Source organism: Harpia harpyja, chromosome 2 (assembly GCF_026419915.1).
Source record: "Harpia harpyja isolate bHarHar1 chromosome 2, bHarHar1 primary haplotype, whole genome shotgun sequence".
In the NCBI taxonomy this organism is placed as follows: domain Eukaryota; kingdom Metazoa; phylum Chordata; class Aves; order Accipitriformes; family Accipitridae; genus Harpia; species Harpia harpyja.
In genome coordinates this window covers 15,677,891-15,692,913 of record NC_068941.1, presented here as the reverse complement: position 1 = coordinate 15,692,913, position 15,023 = coordinate 15,677,891, and positions in this window count along the sequence as shown.

Below are 15,023 nucleotides of genomic sequence, written 5' to 3'. Positions count from 1 at the left end.
CCGGAAAGAAAAAAATCAGGTCGGAGCTGGCAGGTTAGGGAACATGTGGTCCCGCTGGTAGGGGAAGAGAAACGCCTGGCCCCGAGGTCAGACAGTGTCCGAGACGATGTAAACACATGTAAGAGAAACAGGATGGCAGGAGGACAGCGGAGTCACAGCTGCTTTTTCGGGATGTCTCAGGCCAAGTCCAGAAAAAAGGGGAGGAAGGGACAATTACATGTAATTTTATAAGTGGCATCAATGATCAGGTTCACAATTTAGGGAGATTTTTCTTTTTCCCTTGCATTATTTCCAGTACTTCTGGAGGACAGTCAGAGTTGTCAGTAATACACAATGAGATGAATCTGAGGGAGAGTCAAGAGAAAAGTTCGAGATGGGTATGGACTCATTCTTGCCAACACTGCAAAATTCAGATGAAATCTGAAGAACTCAGTAAAAGTCATTAAGATAAAAACTCTTTCTTTTTTCTCCTTGCCACAAAATGATGCCTCTTTGACATTTTTCAGTGGAGCTGGGGCGTTAAGAGGCTTTGTCCCTTCTGCAGCTCCTCAGTCACGTAACAGAAATGCCACACTCCCCTTGCTTCTTCCAGGCACAAACAAATATCTTAATTAAAAAAAATAAATCAAAGGATGGGAAAAATTATTTCTAAATTACAGGTGAATAGACAGAACATTCTACTTGTATTTAAAAGCAAAAATTTAAGTTTCCTAGAAATCACCATATGTTCTCTCCTGTCTCTATCCCTCCACCTGCCACTGTCTCCTTGAGAGTAACAGTATCCCAGTTCACTGATTAGGCCATCACCTTGTCCACAAGGTCATCCAAGGTGGTAAGAAATAAAACTGTTGCTTATTTGCTCAGCCACACAACTCCAATATTGATATGTGAATAGTCACCATGGACAATTCGCTAGCAAGCTACAGTTAGCAAAAAACCATGAATTAAACTGTTCACAGGAAACTTATGATAGGGTGAAAGAGCTACATTTGACCCCAAAATAAATATTTTCCACTTATTGATTTGTCTACCTCTATTGGAGACTATTACATCATATTTTAAAGGATTTAATGTCACCATTTTTTCCAGAGTTTAAATCTTGTGCTCATCTGTAAGCTGTGCATATTTACTGTGGGCTTTCACAGGCAGATAGCTCTTTGTGGTTTTTGAGATGTAAGCCTTTAGTAAAGGATTTGGTATTTCAGGAACAAAATATTTATTTTTATAGATTTTTATGACATGGCTATTATGGCATAATCTTGAATCGGTCGCCTCATTTGCTGTGTGTTGAAATCTGTTCGAGAACAGTAACTGTTGCAGGCAGGCAGGCAACTGCAGGCAGGCAGTCACAGGCATTCCTGCCATTCAGTATCTATTACACAAATACTATAGGAAAAAGGTGCTCCACTGAGGTTCATCCTAGGGCCGTTGGTGTAGGCCTCAGGTATCACTAAGCACATGCACTGAATATTTCACAAAGTGTTCCTCTGGTGTTTTTTTTCCTGAGGAAAAAATACAACTTTTAGAGTTCGGATGTTAAAAAAGCAATTCAAATCTTAATTTTGTTAAGTAGTGATTAACAGTTGTGTGTTTTTTTTAAAGCATAGCACCTACTAGAATTCTCTTTAAAAATGTTAATGTTAATTTTTTAAATGCTGCTTCTTCCCAGTGTTTTTAGATTGCTTGAAAGCTTCCTCTGGGTCTTCCTGTTTCTCTGGAAGCTGGATGTGTTGGCAGTGTTTCTGTTCTGCGTGGAAGAAATCAGTGATCCAAACAAAATCCTCACAGAAAACAGAGAGAAGGACGCAAACAAAAAAACATGGGGTAAACTGTGGTTAACTCACCTCCTCAGAGTGTGGGAAGATGGAGGGAACTGGGGGGCTGCTGTGACCTTATCAAAATGCTGCAAACCAGCAGCTCAGGACTGGCCTGTAGATAGCCGGTGGGTTTAGCCAGACTCAACAGCAAGTCAACCCTTCCCATGCCAGGTTCTACACAGCTAGCAGAGACTGCCAGCAAATAAAAGCAGATAATGTAGCCAGACATTGCTGAATTACTTCTTTGGTTTAATCACAACGTTTCCTCCAGCGTGGTGCTGCTCGACACTTTAGGCAGAAGGAGAGAAGGAAGAAATAGCTCTTTTTGACACATTAGCTCCCCAAAAGAGAGAAGCTCACCCACATGCAGTGTGCTGTACTGAACATAAAGATTTAAGACCAGCATTGCACTCTACCCAGTGGGTAACTTCACAGACAGTGTGTCTGTCTGTCTGGCAAAGCACTGACCTTTTTTTCTTCAGAAAGCGCGTTGCTGAAGAAAACTCACTGTTACGCTTGTTGCTTCTTAATATGTCTAACGTGTTAATTTCCTGATTTCCTTCTTAATATTTCTAATGTGTGGATTTTCTATATAGAGGCAGCACAAGGCTTTTCAGTAATGTAGACAAACTTGAGTTTTGCCTTCCCACAGATAAGGACAAAAATGACTCAGACTGTCTTCATCCTCAGGAGCAGCAACCTCCAGTTTAGCAGGAGAGGTAGACCGCGTGCCCAGAACGAGGATGGGTGGCTGGGAAGGCTCAATGGGAAGCTTCAGGAAGCCGGGAAGCATTGCTGTGGGTGGGAAGGGACTCTGTCTCTCTCCCCTGGCTAAGATCTTTTCCCATCTCATTGGAGGGACTGGAACCCAAGGTAGAGGTCAAACCCCAGTTCACTGATCAGGCCATGACCTTGTCCACAAAGTCCAGGTCATCCAGCACGGAAAGAAGTAAAACTGTTGCTTACTTGATCAGCCACACGATTCCAGCACTGAGTGTTGGAGAGGGTGGGTGGCAGGGTGCTCAGGACCCCGTCAAGAGGCTATGCCTTGCCAGGGGTGCAAAATGAGTGCGGCACCTTGGCTCCCTCCCCTCTGGAGAACGAGAGAGACGTTTTGCTCAGTTGCTGTGAGAGAGGGGTGTTGTGAACTGTGGGAGGACAGTGGGAGGGTGGAGGGGCCAGGCACATAGCGGGGTTGGAGCCAGGCGTACAAAGATGGAGGATGATGACCCATCTATCACCATCCTGTTGTCCCAAGCAACTGCGTGTGCGCAGTCAGCTCGCTCTCTGAAAGCTGTCTCGCCCCTCATGTTTTAGCCTGTTGTGACCCCTTCCATGAGAATAACACGTCTGCTATTACATGTATGTAATATCGCAGTCATCTAGTATGTAATACTGCAGTCACGCAGCTGGAAGATCTGAGTTTGCAACACCAAATTCCGTGCTAATCCTTGGCCTCCCACAGACAGCAAATTAGAAATAATGAAGCGTTGCAATCAAAAAGGCAGGAAGTCAGAGACTTCTTTCTGCAGACAGCTTCGGTAGAGAGGACGGGTAACACAAAATAACCCCACAAGCTTTTAAACTTTTGGACAGCTACAGACTTCAAGAGAATATAAAAATGCTCCTTCCCTCCCCCCCCTTCATTTTTGGTGGTGAGCCCACGACTTTCGCTCCACAGTACCAAGACTCTTCCAGGAAACGAGCGGCTTTGGTGTGCCGTTCCCAACACTCGCAGCATCCCTTCCCGGTGCGCTGCGGGATGAAGGCGCCTTGTCACATGCAATGGTACCTTTTCTCTCTTCCTGGCCCAGCTGTCAGTGAGTTTACGGTAGTAAAAAATGAGGTGCTTAATCCCATTTGAGAAGGGCTCAACACACCTAATTGAGCAAAGACAGATAGAGTAATAGTGATAATAAGCTAAAGTCTAATTTGTTACACGCCTGTGCAGGCTTGATAAAGACCTATCTACAACCTAACCAAAGGTTAAAAGTGACTTGAAATCACTTCACGTGATAAGGTGAGGAGAAGTATCATAACCTCAGCTGTATTTTATGACCTTGATCACTTTTATGTCTGTCAGTGATTACACACCTCCATCTCTGTGGAGGAATCAGGGTCTTTACTGCAAAATGGTAAAATTTGCACCACCCCATTTTGTTCAAGAAAGGTTTCACTTGCACTTGTTCTGTTCTGTGTATATAGTTAATCTCTTTCAGTGTAACACAGTATCTTGGTTCAATATACCACATTCTTCCCTTTGAAAATGATCTACATTCTACACTAAAATTTTCTGGCTGAAAATTGAAAAGCGTACAAACTGTGTATAGTTCATATTTTCTTACGAATGTATAATTACAGGCTCCCATAAAACTGGTTTATGAAATGTGAACTGTTCCTGACTAGTAATGTCAAAGTTGTTGCAATGGCTTATTTCCATTAGTTGCAACATCCTGTAATCTTAATAAGAACACAGCGGCTCAAAAATCTAATAAAAACAGAGCATGAAAGCATGAAAGAAACCAATTTAAGAGTCTATTGATATTAAAGGGCAACAGTGATTTTGCTTTGATTTTATTTTGTAGCAATCTAGATACACCATTCACAAAACCACGTTGCATGCAAGTAAGGAAGATGTATTTACTATAGGACAAATGGATGATGTTATTAGTCAAGCAAAGACAAAGACAAGATAAAAAACAAAAATGAAAAGTAAGGATGGGGGAAAGTAAATAGAGCTGTAAGCTGAAGGAGAGTGCAGTGCCTGTATTGCCCTTGGGATTTTTTCTTGGACTGTAAATTTTTTGAGGCGGGGAGAGTCTTTCTGCCCTGTGTTGAGATCTAACCCCAGGACATCTCAGACATTAAAGCCAGTTTCATTCCTCCCAGGGGGACAGGAAGGGTGGTAGGATAAAGAGCTGTGGGGCAGAGTCCTGGAGGCTCATACTCGCTACACCTCCTGGCAGACGCAGGACTGGGGGACTGTGGCAGAGGCTCTTCTGCTTTGACACCTTTCTGGCTCACAGCAGGAATTTAGTATGACAGTGGTGCTCATTATGGTGTTACAGAGATGTGGTAGAGAGAAAATACGCTATAAAACCGTGTCTGTTTCGCCTCCAGATCAGCCTCTTGCCATAAACAACTGCCAAGTTTTTCCACGCCTGCTCTCACACTGCCCCTGTTTGTCCAGCTCGGTAGAGAGTCGGTCCTTGGTGCTACAAGCACGCAAACAGTAATCAATAACAATGTGGCCTCTGATTTTGAAATGCTTAGAATAGCAATGTTTTGGGAAAAACCTCAGCCAACGTGTAAAAATAAGACCTAGAGCTACAGGTCGGCTTTGCTGACTTTACGAGTGTTGTTGAATCTTGTATTTGACCTTTCCAAATGTAATGAAAGATTTTCTCTAGCACACTGATAGATACACACTGCTCTGTCATACTTCTCCAGATGGGCAGACCCCGACTGGTATAAGGCGAGCTATTTTGGGGGAGCACGCTGTGCCTTGCTGGACTGGAGCACTGAAAACATGCGTAAGAAACAGCATGCACACAGGCCCAATTGTACCAGTGGCAGATGCTAACTTGTGCCAGCTTTGTATTTGAATAAGCAACCGAAAGAGATGCGCTTGCAAATACACATATTTATTCTACTTAACACACTGTGAAAAGCCCGAATGCAAGGGGACATTATGAAGTTAAAACACTAAAAAGTTCATGTGCAACTATAAAGCTGTTCTTACATGACCATACATCTGTACCGCTGTGTCCACAAAGCCCCTGCCAAAATCTCAGCATAAAAAAAGAAAGTGTAAATTTAAATAAAAGACCATATCATGGTGCAAAGTTAGTATTTGGTCTAAACAAGCTGTAACTCAGCACTTAAAAAATGCAATTTCCTAAGTTTCTCTGAGGGAAAACAGCAAAATGAGAAACATGCTGCATCTGCTGTTTCCTTGTCAAAGTGCCTAGACAGCACCAGAGATGGGGAAATGAAATTGCTTGGGGTAGATGGATAATACATTAAAAATATTATAGAACATGGTTGAAATGTCTCAGATCGCAGTCCTCCACTTAGACTCCTAGTTGCTGCGTGGTGTACCTGAGTCTATTTTGAGGATTTAGACAGACTCTGTGTGGTGGCACAGGCCTCATCCTAGTGCTTTTTATGGGGATGCATTTCATCTCAGTTGCATAACTGTCAACAGCTGCAGTCCATAATAAATGTCGTATATGACAGTTAAATGGACCTTTCTCCCTTGCTGCGATGTAACTGGCACGGAAAAGGTGGAAAGCAGAGTAACTGGGAAGCAGCAAGCAACCATGTAACGCTTCAGTCGCTGTATATATCTTTTCTATGTGAGGTGAAAATGTTTTTCACTTCAAGGCAGTATATATACGCTGACAGGAATTCAGTTTAAACAGGAGATGCCATTGGTAAGAGGCCGCAGACACAAACACAGGCTCGCACCATGTTGTGATCTAGCTTTTTGGAATTTGTGACCTTCAGCTCCAGAAACATGGGCTTGGTAAGATAAGAAGAGCAGCTCTCCTAGCTTACCCGTAGATAGGGAACTGATAAACACTAAGTAGTTTGGCATGCCTTTCTGTGGAGTGCAGGGCTATGCATACACATGATATAATTACAGAGCGACTTCTTACGCTGGTAGTTTTCATAAACCTTTAACAACCAAGGCAGACCTCCCACATCAGGAAAGCCCCTATGTCACGGGAATCGGCAACGTAACTTTGGCAAAACAACACAGTTTAGAATGTCAGCAACTTTCTAAGAGATGCAGTAAAGCGAATATCACTGATTTATAAGTCATCGCAATTGCATGGAACACCACGGAGGTGCATGTGTGAGTGTATCCATAGCTATATTCCCGTAATCTTCCAGAGCATTACAGAAGGAGCTTTGCCCTGCACTGTCTCCTGGGATTGAAAGCATTTTCAGTATCCGCAGATATAATGAGCTTAGAAGCCTGAAATAATCAATACTCTTTATTTATGTTTTTCTCATACACTGAAACAATTAATAAAGGTTTGCAGAGCCTTTGTGGGCATATTGTTACAGGCATCAAGACCTGCTACTGCTGATGCAGCAGTGCAACTTGTGGGAGGGGAGGTATATATACCCCTGTAATGACGTTTCCTCGGTGGAGGGGAATATATCATGGGGTAATCAAAATTGTAAATGTGCACGCTACCAAATGGCACTGAAACGATTAAGTGTTGCAGCACATCAGTACTAACGGTAGTAGCTTTATGCATTGTTCTGCATTGCTTTTTATCATTTATAGATCCTTCTGTACAGAGGTAAGGCAGCGGTAATCACATAGCCTCTCTGCTCATGCAGGGGGAATACAGGTCATGCTGCCTTTGCATCCAAATGTCAGGACTCCTCCCTCCGTCCCACCGAATGCCCTGCACCCTGGCGTCTACTGTGCCATATAGGACCTAGGGGGCAAGTCGTTGAAGGAAGAGGCTGGCCTGTGACACAGAGCTGCCTTCTGCAGAGGCTGTGGGGAGCTGGAGGTGCTCCAGGGCAGCTTTGCGCCACAGCTTGCACTGTAAGGTGAAGTTTCCCGGGATGAATCCATCAAACCCCATGAGAACAGGAAGCAAAGGCAGACAGTCCCTCACATGGCCTTTGAATCTCACCGATCCCATGTCATCCTTGTACCATGAGCCTTAACGATACCATAATAGCTTTTGTTTTAGTATTATGACAGACTCGGATATCTGTCATCACTAATCTTCCCAAACAGTAAGCCAAGTCTGAAGTGCTGCTCAAGATTATCTCATTAGCTATAATCTTTCTCTAAAGCTAGCAGTAAGCTGTATCACATGCCATGTAATAAGTCGTTGTACCATGGTATGTTATAGAGTGCCTATGGACTGAGGCTCATAACGACTCTGAGTTGCATCAACTCTTCTTTTTCTTTCCAACAAAGAATATCTTTGCTTTGGATGAATGAATTACATATTGGCAGAGCAGATGATAACACTCTCTAGCTCTCTCCATATTAAAAATTAACACTGTATCAGACACTGTTTCACCAGCAGAAGGCTTAGAAATGAATACCCTTATTATCACTGATTGCACGGACTTTGGTGTGCACGCTGGCAATGCATTTACACACGTTGCAAACCCCTGTGGTGGAGGGTTTCACAAGTGAAGGCTCAAATTTGGGGAAAATGCCAGAGGAGAAACACCTTTTTGAGGAATCAGACAGCTCTAGGAAGCTGCAAATCTGTCTTCTGAGCTCTGGAATGAACAAAACCTGCCAGAAATGCAAGAACATCCAGGGGCCAAGATTTCCAGGGCAAAAGGAGGATTCAGTTGCACCTTCCCTTAGCTCTAGCCACCCCCTCCGCTTGCAATGGGGAAGGAGCAGGGCTAGGAACAGCCATCTGACCTAGCTTCCACTAAAGGAGCTGCCTCTACTCGCAGGGAAAATTTTACCTTGTGTTACCCTGATGCAGTGGCAGTGAAGTCAATTTGGACTCGCTATCTAGACTTGCTATTTAGACCGCTGTGATTCATCGTCATTTGAACTGCAGGTAGCTCAGTGATGCCCTAGTTAGGGATGTGACAAGGCTTCTAGGCATAGGAATAATGTGAACAGCATAACACCTGCTGGACTAAAGTAGCATTTGGTTCTTGCTGTGCAAATTACATACATTTCATCTTTTAACCCCACCACGTTTAGCAATACACTGTACATCAAGATCCAAGCTACACTGGCCAGACATGTCCTCTCTTGATATTTGTACCAGTCTTGGACCGATGAGGCCTTAATAACAAACAGAATGACAGCGATAAGTAAGAACAATATTATATCATTGTATCGGGCTTGCTAACAACGTGCAGGTTGTCTGTGTATGCAGTGGTTTCCACCCTCCAGCTCTTGTTGCACAGCTCGATCGCCTCCCAGATCTGTGTGAGGACAAGGCTATGTCGCGCACTCGGGGCTGCCCAGGAGCCACATCACGCCCCGACCGGTCCCCTGGCTGGGAGACCAGAGCAATGGGACCCGTTAGTGTCCCTGCCTTGAACGCAGATAAAGCACTAAGTGCTGTATCCACAAAATGGATACGTTGCTCTCTGTTAAGATGGACTGGCTCTTTTTTTCTCATTCAAGCCATGGGTTCTTTTATGTGAAAGAAATCAGGATTGGGCTTTTTGGAATTGACTTAAAATAGCAAAAATCCAACCTAATACAATTTTTCCAATGATAATCACTTCACGTTATTAATGAATAAGCACTTATACCATTTTGGAAAACTGCCACCATTAGGAAGTCTGCTTTCTTCAGAAGGAAGACTATTCACTAGGAAAGGAAAGGTCAAAGGCAATTATTTTGTCTAAATGATCATGACTATTTCTTTTGACAAGCACTGTAACAATTTCTGGCATGGTCCTTGAATTGAATGAAAACCTAGCTTGAATAGCCTTATCATTGAATGTTTGGAGTGTAATTTTCTACCCTGAGTTTTTATTTTAGACCAGTATTGGAAATGAAAAAATAATGCTGTCTTGTTTCTTCCCAAAATGTACTAGCCAGTATCTCAGGACTTCCTGGTTCCTTTCTTCTCCTGTTATCGTCTGGAGAAAGCTTTGGAAGAGCTTATTTACTGGGAGGGGGAGAGTCTTTTTCAGGCCCTTCGAACAAAGAAATTCTTGCTTAGTACAACAATGCAAAGTAATTAGCAAGTGTTGCTGATGGAAGATCATTTGAAACTATCTCAGACCATCTGTACTAGAGACCTTACTAGCAGCAATACATTTAGGAATTTCGGTAGTTATATGTGTTTAAAACACCCAACTGAAGAAGTAGCAATCCCTTCTAAAGCCCCACCTGACATTTCTCTGCTACTAACATTACCTGCTTCTCACTTCAAAAATTGCATAGTGGTAAGCTTTCTATGAGCTTTTTAGGTATATTCTCCCCATGTAAATTTCCTGAAATACAATGGACCATCTCCCCATTTAGCCTGGGGAACAGGAGCAGATCAGTGTATCTCCTACTCCCAAGCTAACTTGAAGCCGGGCTGCATTTATGCAGAGCAGCCCCAGGGCTGCCCCGTGCATCGCTGCACTCTTGCATGTCCCAGGGAGCAAAAAAGGCTGTAGGGGATCACAGAGAAACGAACTGTGTTGAGCTCTTGACTCTTCCATGCACAAGAGCAAGTGACGGCAGCGACAAGCAGTATTGTTGCAAAGAAAATCTAAGCAGAAAATGCTATAATAGTAATAGTAATAGTAATAGTAATAATAATAATAATAATAGTTTTTTACAGTCAAACAACCTGAGATTCTGCAAAGTGATCATAAAACCGTCAGCTGCAGTTTTCTTTACCCAAAGCTTTTCCATTTCTCTGTCAGCTGTTTATACGTGAATGCTTTGCTATAAGAAGCCACGGGAGGAAGGTGACTTGTACATTAGATGAAACCTGGAGCAGTAACTTGCAACAATGCGTCACGCGAGACATCTTTGGGGTATGATAAACTTTTTGACTCTTATTTCTTGATAAGAGGTGGGAAGAGGCAGTACAGATTCAGCTGTAGGAAGAGTTGCAAAGCAACTACTTTGCCATTTGCTTCCCACCCCCCTCCTTCTGCTCAGCATTCCCGATCCCTGCGAAGGTGTACCTAACAACAATAGTAGTAATAAAAACAACAATAAATAGAAACTCCTTTACACACAACCCTGTGAAATTACAGAAAGCGAGCCAAAGCTTTAGAGGACAGAAAAAAACAAGGACAGAATAAAAAGCAGATGGGAATGCGGTTAATGGAGAGGAATATGTTTTTGATATGGGAAGGCAGCCTTGCTAAATTTTTGATCAAACATATCTGCACTTTCAATAGAGACCAAAGTTAGGGTGTGAACCCTGAGGCAATGTGTTCACATGAAAACATATTTTGCTTAGGTAGTTCCCAAAGGCTAAATATGCTGACCGCTGATAATCCTTTGCAGTTGCTTCTGCACCTCTAACGTTATTGCCTGTAAGAAATGTTTGTAATAACTTGATAGTTTTAATTTCCATTAAGGGAACAATAAATCATGTCATAGGTTTCTGAATTCACACGCATAGGGAAGGAATGACTTTTCCGGGATTATTTTCTACTTCTTTCCCTGCACATGCAAGTCTGGCCAGTTCCAGTAATGAGCATGGAAGCTGAAAAACAGTGTTTGTTGCCTAATCTCATACTTCTGTGTTCTTACACAGCCCATGCTTCCAGAGTCAACATGGGGGCATGTGAGAGCCCCAGCTTCCACTCTTCTCTAAAAAGGTCTGAGATTTCCTGGTTGCAGGCAAAAGTTTGGAAAGATGAATCCTAAGTCCCATATGGATCTACAATTTATCATTCAATCCGTCTCATGATTTTGGAATACTTCAAATTAGCAAAACTATTTTCCCACCCATTTTTTTGCCTCCTTTTTCATAATAGGGAGGAAAGGAGGAAAGGGAAGAAGGCACAGACTGAAATTTTATTTTACTTCTGTGTGAGCTGTGCGAGGAAAAAAGGCTGGTAACTTAGACTCCTTCCTCCTCATTGCCCTCACACACATAAGGGCCAGGCTCAGTTTGGCTCCTAAGGCAGAACCAATCATGGTAGCAATTTACTGAAAAACATGATGAAATAAGATCCTTAAAGCTGACAGTCCCTGGTGTTCGGAATTAATTAAAATATATTTTAATTCATCCAATAGCATGAACTAGACTGCTCTCCCTTCCTCAAAAACACAAAAATAATAGGAGGCAGCTTCCCGTCAGCCGGAGCAAAAGATACTTCATGCCTTTGGACCTCAGTTCCAGGCACCAGCACATTCCAGATTCTACTGGGTTTTGGCCCATGTTACATGGACTCTGTATTGCTTGAGTTAATCTACTAGCTGGATTAAATCCTTGTTTTTAAATCTGAGAGCAAAATGGACAAAGAGAAACCCAAGAAGAAATTGAGCAAAACATGACACGGAGGTGAAATCTTGTTTTCCACGTATAGGGCCAAATGTGAAGTCAGTGGAGTAACTTTGAATGTACAGTGGTGGAGCTGAAGGCAGGATTTGGCCCTTGAAGCTGTGGATTACTAGGTTTGGAAGAGAATGCCGGTCGTTCCATTGCAGCTTGGCTCTGACAAAATATGACTGCTGGACATAGTCCCAACAAGACGGGAATTATTTCAAACAATAATAGTTTTGTTTGCATAGCATAGGATTTCACTCAGTTATAAACACATCTTTTAAATTAAATTTCCCTTGAAAAATAATGATTTGAGGAACAAAGTGGTTAGTTAAACTCAGGGTATTCTCAGTGAAATCTAGAACTTGGGGTGGGGGTCTATTGGAAGCCCAAACCACTGCTTAGTTTTTGCCATGACCACAAGAATAGGATGTTCAATCTGAAGCAGAGAGTTAAGTTGGCCTCATGGTTTCCTTTGCCTTTCCTGTAACAGGACAAAAAATTCACAGGCAGCAATGGCACAGGAGTTTTGTTTTCTCTCTCTTTCTCTCTCCACTCAGTGAGGACAGGCAAACCATGGCTTTCAAAACACTTCATCTGGGGACCACACACAGCCTGAGGTTAACGCTATTATTGCTCCTTTGTCAGGCCTTTTTTGTCTGCTCTGCCAAATGAATTGCTTGTTTCTTTATTAAATAGGACTCTTTTCCAGTAGCTGTCTCCCTTAACCTCAAAATAAACCCCTTCCCTAGAAGAGAAAGATTTGCTGTGTACTCTTGTCCCCTTGGTGAAGTGGCAGAGACAACATTTCACCAAGGGAAGTTATGGAGTGTTCCCTGAACCTCTTACAGAAAAGACAAAGCAAACAAAAACTAAACATATTTTTCCTCTCGCTTTGGGGCTGAAGAGTAAGTATATGGTACTTGGGTTGAACTCTGTTTACTCCAACTTCTTTAACTCATTTGAAAGACAACTGACCCTTCAGAAAGTAAAACTCAACTTGAAATAAGACTTCTTTACAAAATATTAATTACCTTTTAAATTAATACCTACCTATGAGACATAAGAAACTCTATCTAGAAAGCCTTTCTGCTTTCCAGGGTTTGTCAAGGAACGAGCAGGATGGTTATCTAAAAGAAAGATCTCTGCCTATGTGTTCAGAGTAGCTATCACTTAATGTATCTTTGGTCATTGTCAGCATTTCAGACTTCAGAAGGTTCCCTAAAATATCTACAGGACTCTCTACCATTATCTTCCTTTGTTCGGTTTTCAGTTCACTGCTCTTACATTCATATTGACTCTCCTCATTTTCCTAGGGCTATGAAAAGAAGTTCTGGATCTAGGGGTCCAACTCTCTCTTTTTATTCTCTGTACAGTAAATTTCCTTCTGGCGCAATCGGTTTTTTTACCCTTCCCTTTGTCTTCCTCTTTTCTCTCACCAGTTTTGTTTTCCTAATTGCATATGAACCCCTCACTTGTTCATCTGCCCTATGATGTATTTGATTTCGTCTTCGCTCTCTGCTGTTTGCCCTCATGATCAGCTGGTGCCTAACTTTCTGCCTCCACATCATGTAGCGTTCCTGGCTGTGCTGTGCCGTCTGCTTAGGGAGTCCTGTTTGCTCTCACGCTGGGAGCAGAGCACCCTCCAGAATGGGGTGGTATGGCTCGGTGTGAACCCCAGGGCTAAGGGACCCCAGGTATCACCCTGTCTCTGTCCCTATGCTTAGTAGCTCTGCCCAGAAGGACTGGGCTAATAAGTGCACAGTCATGATCTAATCTGATCAAGAACTGATTTCTTCTTTTGTTGGCTGGCAGGTGACAGTTAAATCTTTCCTTTCAGGCTCACTCAAGGATGTGGGAAATATTTTGATTTCTTCCATCTGGGATTTGTATTATACAAAAAAGATAATTTCCTATTTTTCAGAGGGTATGCCATCTGGAAACGTGGTGTATTCTCAAGAAAGGCTATTTTTGCAGGTTTTTTCCCCCCGGAAAGGACAACCAACATGCCAAATTTGGTTGGAAACGCTCTGATCAAATCCAAACTAAGTCAATTTCTTTACTTATTCTGGCTAATTATGCTGTGCTTTGAAGTCTGCTCTGTTCTGGGAAGAGGGGAAGCAAGGGCAGCTGTGAAGTGAACCTGCTGGCTCTACAGCCACAGAAAGGGCCACCCCCACTGGTCCACGCTCTTCTTACTCCTCTACCCCTTCTTGTGCTGTGTTCCTGGCAGAACGCGAGCGTTTCTTGGCCGCGCTGATTTAGGGGGGCAGAGAGACTCAGCCCCTCAGTCCACAGGATGGAGATGGGCAATTTAGCACCTCTGCCCTTGCATCGGTGTGAGGGAAGCTTATATTTATAGATGTTAGATGTATAGATGTAGAGCAGAAGAGCTGTATGGAATAGTGGGAGTTTCTTCTATTCAGTTAGCAGATATGCAGAGGACCACCACAAGAGGAACAGAAGGAAAAAAAAAAAAAAAAAGGCCTCTTTTTTTATCACACCCAACTGGAAATCACAGTATGTTTCTGATAAGAACCCAGCTGGTCTTAAAATCCTATTGGAGATTTGGAGGTACTGCAGAGATGTCATTTTGCCCACCTCAGCAGAACGTCGTACGGGAGGCCAGAAGAGAAAGTATGGAGCTGAAGGCCAGACACCTGCCTCTTGAAGGAGGAAGGAAGCACGGGGCTTGCGAGCCTGCCGTTAGCCGTGCCTGATGCAAACCGCACCCTGCGGATCACGCCGTGGACGGCTTGTAGCGGCTGGGTCCCCGGCAGGAGCACAGCTGGACCCAGCCTTGTGAGCCACCAAACTGACAGGAGGAAGTGGTATCTTCTCTTCCGAAAAGGGAGCCTGGGAAAGCACCAGGCAGAGAGAATATACCAAAAAGTTTGTTGTGAAAAGCAAGCGGCGAACAAAATACCAGTCTCTCCTGGTCCTGCGTGGCTGGCTGCGTAGGTGTCTGGGAACCGGCTAGCCGGCTGGATGAAAGGAGCTGCTCTCCCCGAGGAGATACAAGCACAGGAGTTGTAATAACAGTATGATTTCCTCGACACTGCACGCAAATCATTTCTGTTCAGCAGAGCGAACTGCACCCAGGATGTAGTGAAGGGAACAACAGAACCCAAACTGTCATCCCTAGGTGTGACCGAGTGCCTGCTAGAAAATCGCAAGTGTGTCACCGAAAAGGGCAGGGAGCGCTTTTGAGGGGAAGTTTCCCTAAGAGGTC